Below are 11,612 nucleotides of genomic sequence, written 5' to 3'. Positions count from 1 at the left end.
TATTGAATGTAAATGGACAATTAAATTTATGCTCTATGTAAAATAATACACTTTTTACACTCTGTGAAAAAAGATACAGAGTGCTGAATGGACCAGAAACAAGAGAGAATGATCTGTTTCCTACAAGAAACACTGCCACCTATGAAACAGAGGGATAGGAAAAGATATTTCATGCCAAAGGGAACCAAAAAAGAGCAGGAGTAGTTATACTTGAATTAGACAAAATAGATTTCAAGATAAACATGGTAAGAAGAGAAAAAGACGGTCATTAATGATGACAAAAGGGTCAATTTAGCAAGATGATATAATTATTCTATACATGCACTCAACACAGGAGCACCCAGATGTATAAAGGAAATATTATCAGAGCTAAAGAGAGATAAACCCCAATATAATAATAGCTGGAGGTTTCAACACCCCACTTTCAACAACGGACAGATCTCCCTGACAGAAAATCTACAAAGAAACAGTAGATTTAATCTGCATTATAGACCAAATAGACAGATATTTACAGAACATTTCATCCAACAGCCGCAGAATAAACATTTTTTTCCTCAGAACATGGATCATTCTCAAGTCCATATGTTAGGTCACAAACAAGTCTTAAAATATTTTTTAAAAACTGAAACAATATCAAGCATCTTCTATGAACACAATGAAATAAAACTATAAATAAATGATGAGGAATTTTGGAAATATACAAAAACTTGGAAATTAAATAATATGCTCCCAAATGACCAGTAGGTAAATAAAGAAATTAAGAAAGAAATTGAAAAATTTCTTGAAGCAAACGATAACGGAAACACAACATACCAAAACCTCTGAGATACAGTGAAAACAGTACTGAGAGAAATTTATAGCTGTAAGTGCCTACATCGAAAAATGCTTTAAATAAAAACCTAATGATGTATCTTAAAGAATAAGCAAAGCATGAGCAAACCAAACCCATAATCTAGGGAAGAAAAGAAATAGTAAAGATCAGAACATAAATAAATAAATTTAACATGAATAAAGCAATACAAAAGATCAATAAAACAAAAAGTTGTTTTTTAAAATTCAAACAAAATTTACAAACCTTTAGGCAAAGTAAGAAAACAAGAGAGAAGATCTAAATAGGTAAAATGACAGATGAAAATGGAGACATCATAACTGATACTGTAGACATTAAAGGATCATTAGTGGCTACTATGAGCAACTATCTGCCAATACATTAGAAAATCTAGACGAAATTGATTAATTCCTGGACACATACAAGATACCAAGATTAAACCATGAAGAAATCCAACACCTGAACAGACCAATAAAAAGTAACGAGATCAAAGTCATAATAAAAAGGCTCCTGGTAAATAAAAGAAAAGCCCAGGACCTGATGTCTTCACTGCTGAATTCTGCCAAACATTATTATTATTTTTTTAAGACAGTCTTGCTTTGTCACCCAGGATGAAGTGTACCGGCACCATCTCAGCTTACTGCAACCTCTGCCTCCCAAGTTCAAGCTATTCTCATGCCTCAGCCTCTCAAGTAGCTGCTACTACAGGCACGTACCACCATGCCCAGCTATTTTTGTTGTTGTTGTTGTTGTATTTTTGGTAGAGATGGTGTTTCACCATGTTGGCCAGGCTGGTCTCAAACTCCTGATCTCAAGTGATCCTCCCACCTCGGCCTCCCAAAGTGCTGGGATTACAGGCATGTGCCACCGCACCCAGCCCTGATTTCTATCAAACATGTAAAGAAAATACCAATTCTACTCAAACTTTTCCAAAAACTAGAAGAGGGAACACTGCCAAACTCATTCAGTGAGGCTAGTATTACCCTGATACCAAAATCACACAGAGGAACACTAAAATAGAAAACTATAGGCCAATATATCTGATGAATACTGAGGCAAAAATCCTCAACAAACACTAGTGAACTGAGTTCATCCATGCATTAAAAAGATTACTCATCGTGACCAAGTAGGATTTACCCAGAGAAGCAAGGATGGTTAACCATATGCAAGTCACAATCAATGTGATACATCACATCAATAGAATGAAAGATAAAACCACATGATTATTTCAGTTGATGCTGAAAAACCATTTGATAAAAAGTAACATTCCTTTATAAAAACATTCAAAAACTGGGTATAGAAAGAACATACTTTAACATAATAAAAGCTCCATATACAACAGACTCATAGCTAGTATCATACTGAATGGGTAGAAAGTGAAAACTTTTTTTTTTAATTTTGTAACATGACAAGGATGCCCAATTTCACTACTGTTATTCAACGTAGTATTGGAAGTCTGAAGTAGAGCAATCAGACACAAAAAAGATATAAAGGACATGCAGATTGGAAAGGAAGAAGTCAAATTATCCTTGTTTGCAGATGACATTTTATATTTGTAAAAAACCAAAATACTCCACAAAAATACTATTAGAATTGATCAACAAATTCAGTAAAGTTGTAAGATACAAAATCAATATACAAAAATCAGTGGCATTTTTAATCCAACAGTGAACAATCTGAAAAAAGAACCAAAAAATTAATCTCCTATACAACAGTCACACATAAAATTAAATACCCAAGAATAAAATTAAGCAAGGAATTGAAATATCTCTCCAATCAAAACTATAAAACACTAATGAAAGAAATTGAAGAGGACACCAAAAGTGGAAAGATATCCCATGTTGTTGTACTGAAATTCTAAATATTGCTAAAATGTCTTTACTAACCAAAGAAATCTACAAATTCTGTGTAATTCCTATCAAACTACCAATGACATTCTTCACAGAAATAGATAAAACAATCCTAAACTTTATATGGAATCACACAAGACCCAGAATAGCTAAAGCTATCCTGAGCAAAATGATCTAAACTGGAAAAATAACATTATCTGATTTCAAACTACACTACAGAGTGATAGTAACCAATACAGCATGGCATTAGCATTAAAACATTCACATAAATGAGTTTAACAAACAGAGAACACAGAAACAAATTCATACACCTATAATGAACTCATTTTTCACAAAGGTTCCGAAAACAGACACCTGAAAGAACAGTCTTGTCAGTAAACAGTGCTGGGAAAGCTGCATAACCATATGCAGAAGAATTTAACTTGATCCCTATCTCTCTCACCTTATATAAAAATCAAATCATAATAGATTAAAGGTTTAAATGTAAGACCTTAAACTATGAAACTACTGCAAGAAAACAATGGAGAAACTCTCCAGGACATTGGTCTTGGCAGAAATTTCTAGAATAATACCTCAACGACACTGGCAACCAAAGCAAAAATGGACAAATTGGATCACATCAAGTCAAAATGCTTCTGCATAAAAGGGAAACAATCAACAAAGTGAAGAGACAACCCACAGAATGAGAGAAAATATTTGCAAACTAGCCATCTGACAAGGGATTCATAATCAGAATACATAAGGAGCTCAAACAGCTCTACAGGAAAAAATCTAATAATCTAATTGAGAAAGGTCAAAAGATTTGAATAGCTATTTCTCAAAAGAAGACAAACAAATGGCAAACAGGCATATGAAAAACTGCTCAACGTCATTGATCATCAGATAAATCCAAATCAAAACTACAACGAGGTATCATCTCACCTGAGCAAAAACAGCTTTTTTTTTTTTTTTTTTTTTTTTTTTCAAAAGTCAGGCAATAACAAATGCTGGCAAGGATGTAGAAAAAAAGGAACCTTTGTTCACTGTTGGGAATGTAAATTAGTATAACCACTATGAAAAACAGTTTTGGAGGTCCCTCAAAAAACTAAAAATTGAACTTCCATACCATCCAGCAATTCCACTGCTGGGTATATACACAAAAGAAAGGAAATAAGTATATAAAAATATCTGCACTCTCATGTTTGTTCACAGTAGCCAAGATTTAGTAAAACCTATGTTCATCAACAGATGAATAGACACATAAAATGTGTTACTTGAACACAATAGAGTACATTCAGCCACCAAAAAGAATAAGATTTTATTATTTGCAACAACATAGATGGAACTGGAGGTCATTCTGTTAAGCGAAATCAGGCAGGCACAGAAATATAAGCATCACACGTTCTCAGTTATTTGTGGAATACAAACATCAAAACAATTGAACTCATGGAGACAGAGAATAGGAGGATGGTCACAAGAGTCAGAGAAAGGTAGTGGAGGACTGGGAGGAAAGTGGGAATTATTCATGAGTACACTCACAGAAAAATAGAAAAAATAAAAAAGACGTAACATTTGATACCACAACAGGGGGACTACAGTTGACAATAATTTAATTGCCCATTTTAAAATAACTAAAAGAAAATAATTGGATTGTGTATAACATAAAGTATAAATGCTTGAAGGCATGAATACCCAATTTTCCATAATATGATTATCATTTATAGCATGCCTATACCTGAGTATCTCATGCACCCCAGAAATATATACACCTACTATGTACCCATAAAACTTTAAAAAATAAAAAGAACCTAAAGCCTCATAGTCTAAATAGTTGTGTATTTTAATCATTTACTTTCATCTATACTTTAGTCATTTAAGCTTTGCTGCTCCATAAAGAATTATAGACACATTAATGCTGAAAAGCAGCTTTTACACTCTCATACTTGATGACCTCTTATTTATCTGAATAGCCTAATATTCTGACTATGAAAACATAAATATACACGTGTGTGTGTATATATATATTTATATGCACATATGTGTATGTGTATATATATATTTATATGCATGTATATATATACATGTATACATATTGTGAAATACACCATTTTACAAAAGAAAATTTTAGGGTTTAATAGTCAAATCCTATATAGCATGAGATGCACTTTATGAAGTCCTAAAATATATACTTGCAATAAAAGCAAGCTTAACTTAAAACTTTGAAACCATACTTCTGAAAAATTCAAAATAATTTAATTGCTTTTCTTTTATTTTATGAAATTTTTAGTGATTTTTCTTAATTTTATTGGTATGAGTCATACAAATACTTTTATATACTAATAAAAATACTGTTAAGAAAGCATTTGAGAGGGAATATAGATATATAATATGGTCTCATGGCTATATGAACTCTATAAAATAATTCATTACATGTCTGATTTTTTTTAATAGGAATAAAACCAAGTAAATTTAATTGGAACATTTTTTATCACAATTTCCAATAGAAAGAGATATAATTACATTTCAAAGTACTTCACCTGAAACAACAGTGCTCTTAATTCTTTCAAAATTGACTATTAATTACAAATGTCTAGTTCTACTTGCTTTTCTAAGTGCTGGTTTTTGCAGCAACAGTTTTCTAGCAAAAGAAATGTAGTGAAATTTCTGCTTCACTAAGCCACTTTAAACCATAGTTTGGAGCCATTTCTTCCTACAACTTTTTGAGATTTGTGGTAAATGTTCAATCTTGCATACTATTTTATAGATGTACTCTATTAAACCAGCAATAATATAAGATTTCAAATATGGACAGCAAATGTCAGTAAGACACTATATAAAACCATGAAATAAAATATAAAAAGATATTTAAATTGCATATAAAACACAATTTTAGTGTTATATTGCACATGTTACTTAAAAATTATGCAGTCTTCAAGAATATAAATTAGAGCTTTTTTAAGCAATAATTATTTTAGAAATATTAATATGCAAGGACACTTTCACTGTAATGTTAAATTTATCTCTAAGAAAAGCCTTTGCATTCAACTATATGAAGACACAGAGAAGTAACATTTCCTGCCTCAGAACTATGGGAAGAGGCAGTCATAGTTGTTGTCAAAGAGCAAATGGTGAGGAAAGAGCCAGTTCTTCCTTTTTATAAACAAAGACTCAGCATGGCCAAGGTCAAGGTCACTGAGGGACTGCAGTCTTTTGAGATTACATGTAATCATCTTTTATTTTCTCCAAATGTGAAGTTCTAGCTCACAGGTAAGTCTTAAAAATAAATAATAGTGAAATCAGAAGCGATCTTTAAATATTCCAACCTTCTGAAGTTACAAAAAACAATGTGAATCAACACACATCATATATTTAGAAAAAAGTTACTCATTAATTAATTCATTCATTTGTTTACACATTATAAAACAATTCATACTAGTAACAAATATCTGTATTAACAGTGAATGAAGCATATTTATAATTTTTATTTGAATATTTCAGTAGTAATTTAATATATGCTGAGTAATTAGTATGTGCCAGGCACTGCTTTAATGATCTGTGTAAATTGATCCACTTAATTTTCATATCAATGCTATATTAGAAAGAAAGAAACCGAGACACTGAGAATGTGGATAGCTCACCTGGTCATACTGTTATTCATGGTGAACCTGGGTTTTAAATTCAGGAAGATTGACCCTACACTCCATGCTCCTACCATTTTACCGTACAACAGTGTAATAACGGACACAAATTTTCATTATATGGCTTGAAAAATCAGAAAAAAGTGCTACCTAAGGGGTAAAATGCAATGGTTATTAAATGGAAGACTGCAGACTTTTGTCCCCATTTCCTGCCACCAAGTGTACTGTAATATTTTCCCTTGGCTCTAAGGAGTTCTTCTTCAGGGTAAGAATACACAGAATCAACAAACTACAATGCAGTGCAATCAATGATATAAGGAGTATGTCTAAGGCACTACTAAATTTTAGAGAAAGAAGAGTACCTCTTGCTCAAAGTCAGGGGTATGTAGCCGAGCCTTACCTACACAGCCAATCGCAAGTTCAAGGAAATTAGACACTTGATTAAACAGGGGACAGATTGAATGACTTTTAAAAACTTCCATGACTGACAACTTTCACACTGTTCTACTTTGGTGCTTCAGATTACCTTATACAATCACACTTGATGACCTCTTATTTGTCTGAATAGCTTAAATAACTACTTTTCATAACAGTTAACAACAGAATCCGTAAAATACAAATATGGCATATTTCCTGGGGATAAGTGTTGTAAGAACTTGCATTTAATAATAATAATAGCTAACATTAAGTACTTAGTATGTATCAGGTATTATTCTCTATACTTTACAGGCATTTTATTTTCCTAAATACAACAATTTGTAGGTTAGCTACCATAATTCTATCATTTTACAGATAAATAAACCAATTTTCTTAGAGCAAAGTTGCCCAAATTGCTCTAGGCTCCTTTCAAAAAGACTAGAGATGAGTTCACTGCGTTTATCTATGATATTAAACTGGGTCCATCCTCCCCAAGATAGGCAATCCTGTCTACATTCAAGGCCCTCAGGTTGATAAAATGACTCAAGTTTAAAATATGTTTGCGGATCCATGATTCTCAGGTTGCTCTCTGTTCTTTTGTCTGCCATATCTGGAGTGTTTTGCTTTTGTAAATCAGGTAAGATCTTGGGGAAATGTTTATTTTATTCCTAGAAACCCCATAATAATTAACCATAGGTAGAGATCTTTATTGGTTTAAATGAATCCTAATACCCACCTATTCTGCTGCCTATTATAACAGTCACATCCACTTTTATCACTTCTTGGCTCAACCACTTGTGATCCTCCCAACCTCACTGAGATGACATTTTAAATCCTTTCTAACTGATTCTTAGTGGAAAGAGAGCAACTAATAAAACACGTTTTCTTATTTTTTCCTCCTTTTAAATAATACTATACTTTCCTTAATTAACCTGGCCCTAAAATGTTTTGAAAAGAACAACTTCTGAAATTTCTTCAGGGATATAACAAAGAAATAAGTGAGATAGACCTAGATGATACATAAATCCAGCAATCTTAGATTAAGATTTACATGAAGACATAATGGCAAAAGTCTCTAATTAGTTCACCTTTATGAAAAAATTCAGCCTGAGCTAAAGTTTTATTCCTCACTTCCATATCTCTGCAAACTCAAAATCCATTTCTACAAGTACTCATCAGGTTTTGAGTGATAAAATTAGCAAATTCCTGCAATCTTTCTATTTGTTTTCTTCTCAAGTAGCATTTCAACCTCCAGAACATGATGAATTTGGAATCTGAATATTGGCCTAATATGAGGATTGAGGCAAGAAGAAATGCATCAGTTGTTTTCTGCAAGTGTGAAAAAACCTCATCAAGGGTTTCTGGGGTTGATGGGTTAGATGTAATACAAATCCATGTATCTTCCTATAACCCCTGTCCCACTACTGTAATTTGCTTCTTTGTTAATTAACGTGTTAACTTAACGTGTTAACTTTCACATTAGGTCTGGCAAATTCACATGATTTTTTAACCCAGCATCCCAGAGAATTATTTTCTTTGGTGTTGGCAGTGGTGTTGGTATATTAATTTGTTATTGTTGTTTACTGATCTTAGCCCAGGGTCATAAATTCTAAGAAATTATTTCAGTGTTTTCAAATGCATCCTCAAAAGACTGGGGATTTCATTTTGGACCTTGAGAAAATAACGTATGTGTTTTTAGTTTTTCTTCTCTCGTTATATATTATTCTATGCCATCAGATGCAATCTTCCTTTTGTTTTTTTCATCCTACGTCATGCATTTCATCTTATCCCAGCCAGGAATAAATTCAGCATTTTCCTGAAGATATCTTACCTCATAACCAATTTTTTTTTATTAATTAGGGTTTTTGTTTGCAAGAGACAAGCAATAACACTCAGTCTAAAATAAGCCAGAAATTATTCTATAATAAAGTATGATGTAGTTAATATAATAAAAGTGGATAAAATGAAGGCCGTACATCAAAAAGGAACAGCTGCCGCATGCAGGTAGCAAAAATGAAAAAGCAGAGTAAACATCAACCTACAGAATGGAAGAAAACATTTTCAAACCATGCATTCAACAAAGAAAATATTTGCAAACTATGCATTTCACAAAAATTAATCACAGTGCTATTCACAATAGCAGCATCATGAATTTAACCTATATACCCATCAAAGGTGGACTGGATAAAGAAAATGTGACACATATGTGTGTGTGTGTGTGTGTGTGTGTGTGTGTGTATATAATGTATATGTGTGTACATATATACAATGTGTCTATATATATAATGTGTCCATATATATTGATATATACACTGATAAAGCTAGAAGCCATAATCTTAACCAAACTAATATGGGAACAGAAAAGCAAATACCACCTGTTCTCTCTTATCACTGGGAGATAAACATTAAGTAAACATGGACACAAAGAAGGTAACAACAGACACTAGGGCCTTCTTGAGGGAGGAGGATGTGAGAAGGGAGAGGATCAGAAATCTGCTTACTGGTGACGAAATAATCTATCCATCTAATCCCTGTGACACACAATTTACCTATATAACAAACCTGCACATGTATCCTTAAACATAAAAGTTAAAAAAGGAAACTCAAATCAACAAGCAAAAAACAAATAACTCCATTAAAATGTGGGCACAATACATGAACAGACACTTTTCAAAAGAAGACACACAAGTGGTCCACCGACATTAAAAAGAGCTTCGAATCACTAATCTTCATAACGATGCAGCCTAAAACCACCATAAGATACCATCTCATACCAGTCAGAAAGGCTATTATTAAAAAGTTAAAAAATAACAAATGCTGGCAAGGTGGCAGAAGAAAGGAAACACTTATATACTATTGGTGGGAATGCATATTTGGCCCTCTAGAGAGTAGTTTGGAGATTTCTCAAAGAACTAAAAACAGAATTATCATTGATCCAGTAATCCCATTTACTGGGTATATTCCCAAAGGAAAATAAATTGTCCTACCAAAAAAGAAAAAAGAAAAACACCAGCACTCGTATGATTATTACAGCACTATTTACAACAGCAAAGATGTGGAATCAACCTAGGTGCCCATCAATGGTGCACTGGATAAAGAAAATGCAGCCCTTTCACTGATGCAAGAGCCTAGTGTGGCAATGGGAGAGATATCAATGGGAGCAGAGCTGCTGCCAAGGCCTGGGGCTGACCTGTCTGACTTCCCATTCGTGCCGAGCCCACTCGAACTACAGCCACATCTGGGGACAAGATGATTTTTGATTCTACTATGGGCAGGAAGAAAAAGAAGAAGCCATTTATGTTAGATGAGGGTGGGGATACTTAAACAGAGGAAAGCTAGCCCTCAGAAATAAAAGAAGTGGAGCCAGAGCCAACTGAAGACAAAGATTTGGAAGCTGATGAAGAGGACAATAGGAAAAGAGATACTTATGATGATCCAGATGACTTGATCTTTAATCAAAAGAAAAATAAGAGAAAAACAAAAAAGATATTTCACATTGATGGAGGTGAAGAAGATGTAAAGGATATGAAGATTGAAATTGATGTTTAAGAACCAGCTGAACCAGGGGATGACCTTGACATTATGTTTGTCAATAAAAAGAGAAAAAGTGGAATTTCAAGTTCCCAGATGATAAAAAATTACCAAAGAAAGATGAAGCCTAAAAGATAAAAAAGATGATGCCATCTCATTCAGTAATCAGACAGGCTCTACTTGGGCAAGCTCAGAAAGAGACTACACATATGAGAAGCAACTGAATAGAGTGTTCCACATCATGTAGGGACAATGCAGTTATGGTTTCTGGAGAGAAAAGGAAATTTGTCACAAAACCTCCTTATGTCGTGTGAGTAGGAAACAAGGAAACTTCTTTTGTCGACTTTACAGATATATATAAACAAATGTATTGTCTCCCCAAATACCTCCCTGCATTTTTGTTGGCTGAATTGGGTACAAATGGTTCTCTAGATGGTAATAACCAACTTGTAATCAAAAGAAGATTACAAAAGAAACAGATAGAAATTGTCTTGGAAGATACATCCATGAATACACCACTTGTCACGCATGCCGAACATGGAACACAATCCTGTGGAAGCACATCCAACTCTATTTTTTACAGAGAGAAATGTGTCATTCTAGAGATTCTATTGTCAACATCAAAACCAGCTTCCAGGTTGTCATGGGCAAGTGAACACAGCTCTGTGTCAAAGCTAACTAATTTGCTAATCACTGATTTTGCAAAGCATGCTGTGGAGATTTGCCTGGACAGGATTGCCATCAGAGTGGATACACCCTTGCACTAAAAACAAGATTTAAAAGGTGCCAAGTTCTTTGGTGAGTGGTTGGTTGGTCTGATATCCTTGCAAGATGCTGTTGGTCAAGCTGTTGACACACTTATTGCCTACTTGACAGCTGCCAGAAGAATGTAAGGAGGTGCTTTTTAAAAATCATTCATAGATTTCTGTAAAATACAAGATAAATTAAAGTTACTGTAACAGGGAAAAGAAAGAAAAATGTGGTAGGTATACACCATGGAATACTATGCAGCCATAAGAAACAACAAGGTCACATTCTTTGCAGCAATATGGATGCAGCTGGAAGCCATTATCCTAAGTGAGTTAATGCAGAAGCAGAAAACCAAATACTACATATTCTTACTCATAAGTTGAAGTTAAACATTGAGCACACACAGACACAAAGATGGCAACAATAAACCCTGGGATTCCAAAAGGAGGGAAGTAGAGAGAAGGAAAAGAGTTGAAAAACCACTTATTGGATACCATGTCCGTTACGTGGGCAAAAGGAACATGAGGAACCCAAACTTTGGCATCATGCAGTATTTACATATAACAAATCTGCACATGTATCTCCTGAATCTAAAATTATAAATAAAAAGAAAAAATT

At 33.6% G+C, this 11,612-nt stretch overlaps 1 pseudogene; it reads left to right on the top strand.

Annotated features, from left to right (window-relative positions):
* Positions 1-9,914: 9,914 nt before the first annotated feature.
* On the top strand, positions 9,915-10,926 carry LOC112604497 (annotated as a pseudogene).
* The last annotated feature ends 686 nt before the right edge of the window (positions 10,927-11,612 follow it).

This window comes from Theropithecus gelada, chromosome 13 (genome assembly GCF_003255815.1).
Source record: "Theropithecus gelada isolate Dixy chromosome 13, Tgel_1.0, whole genome shotgun sequence".
NCBI classification, from domain to species: Eukaryota; Metazoa; Chordata; class Mammalia; order Primates; family Cercopithecidae; genus Theropithecus; species Theropithecus gelada.
The sequence above is the reverse complement of the archived record's forward strand: the minus strand, read 5'-3'. Positions and strand labels throughout refer to the sequence as shown.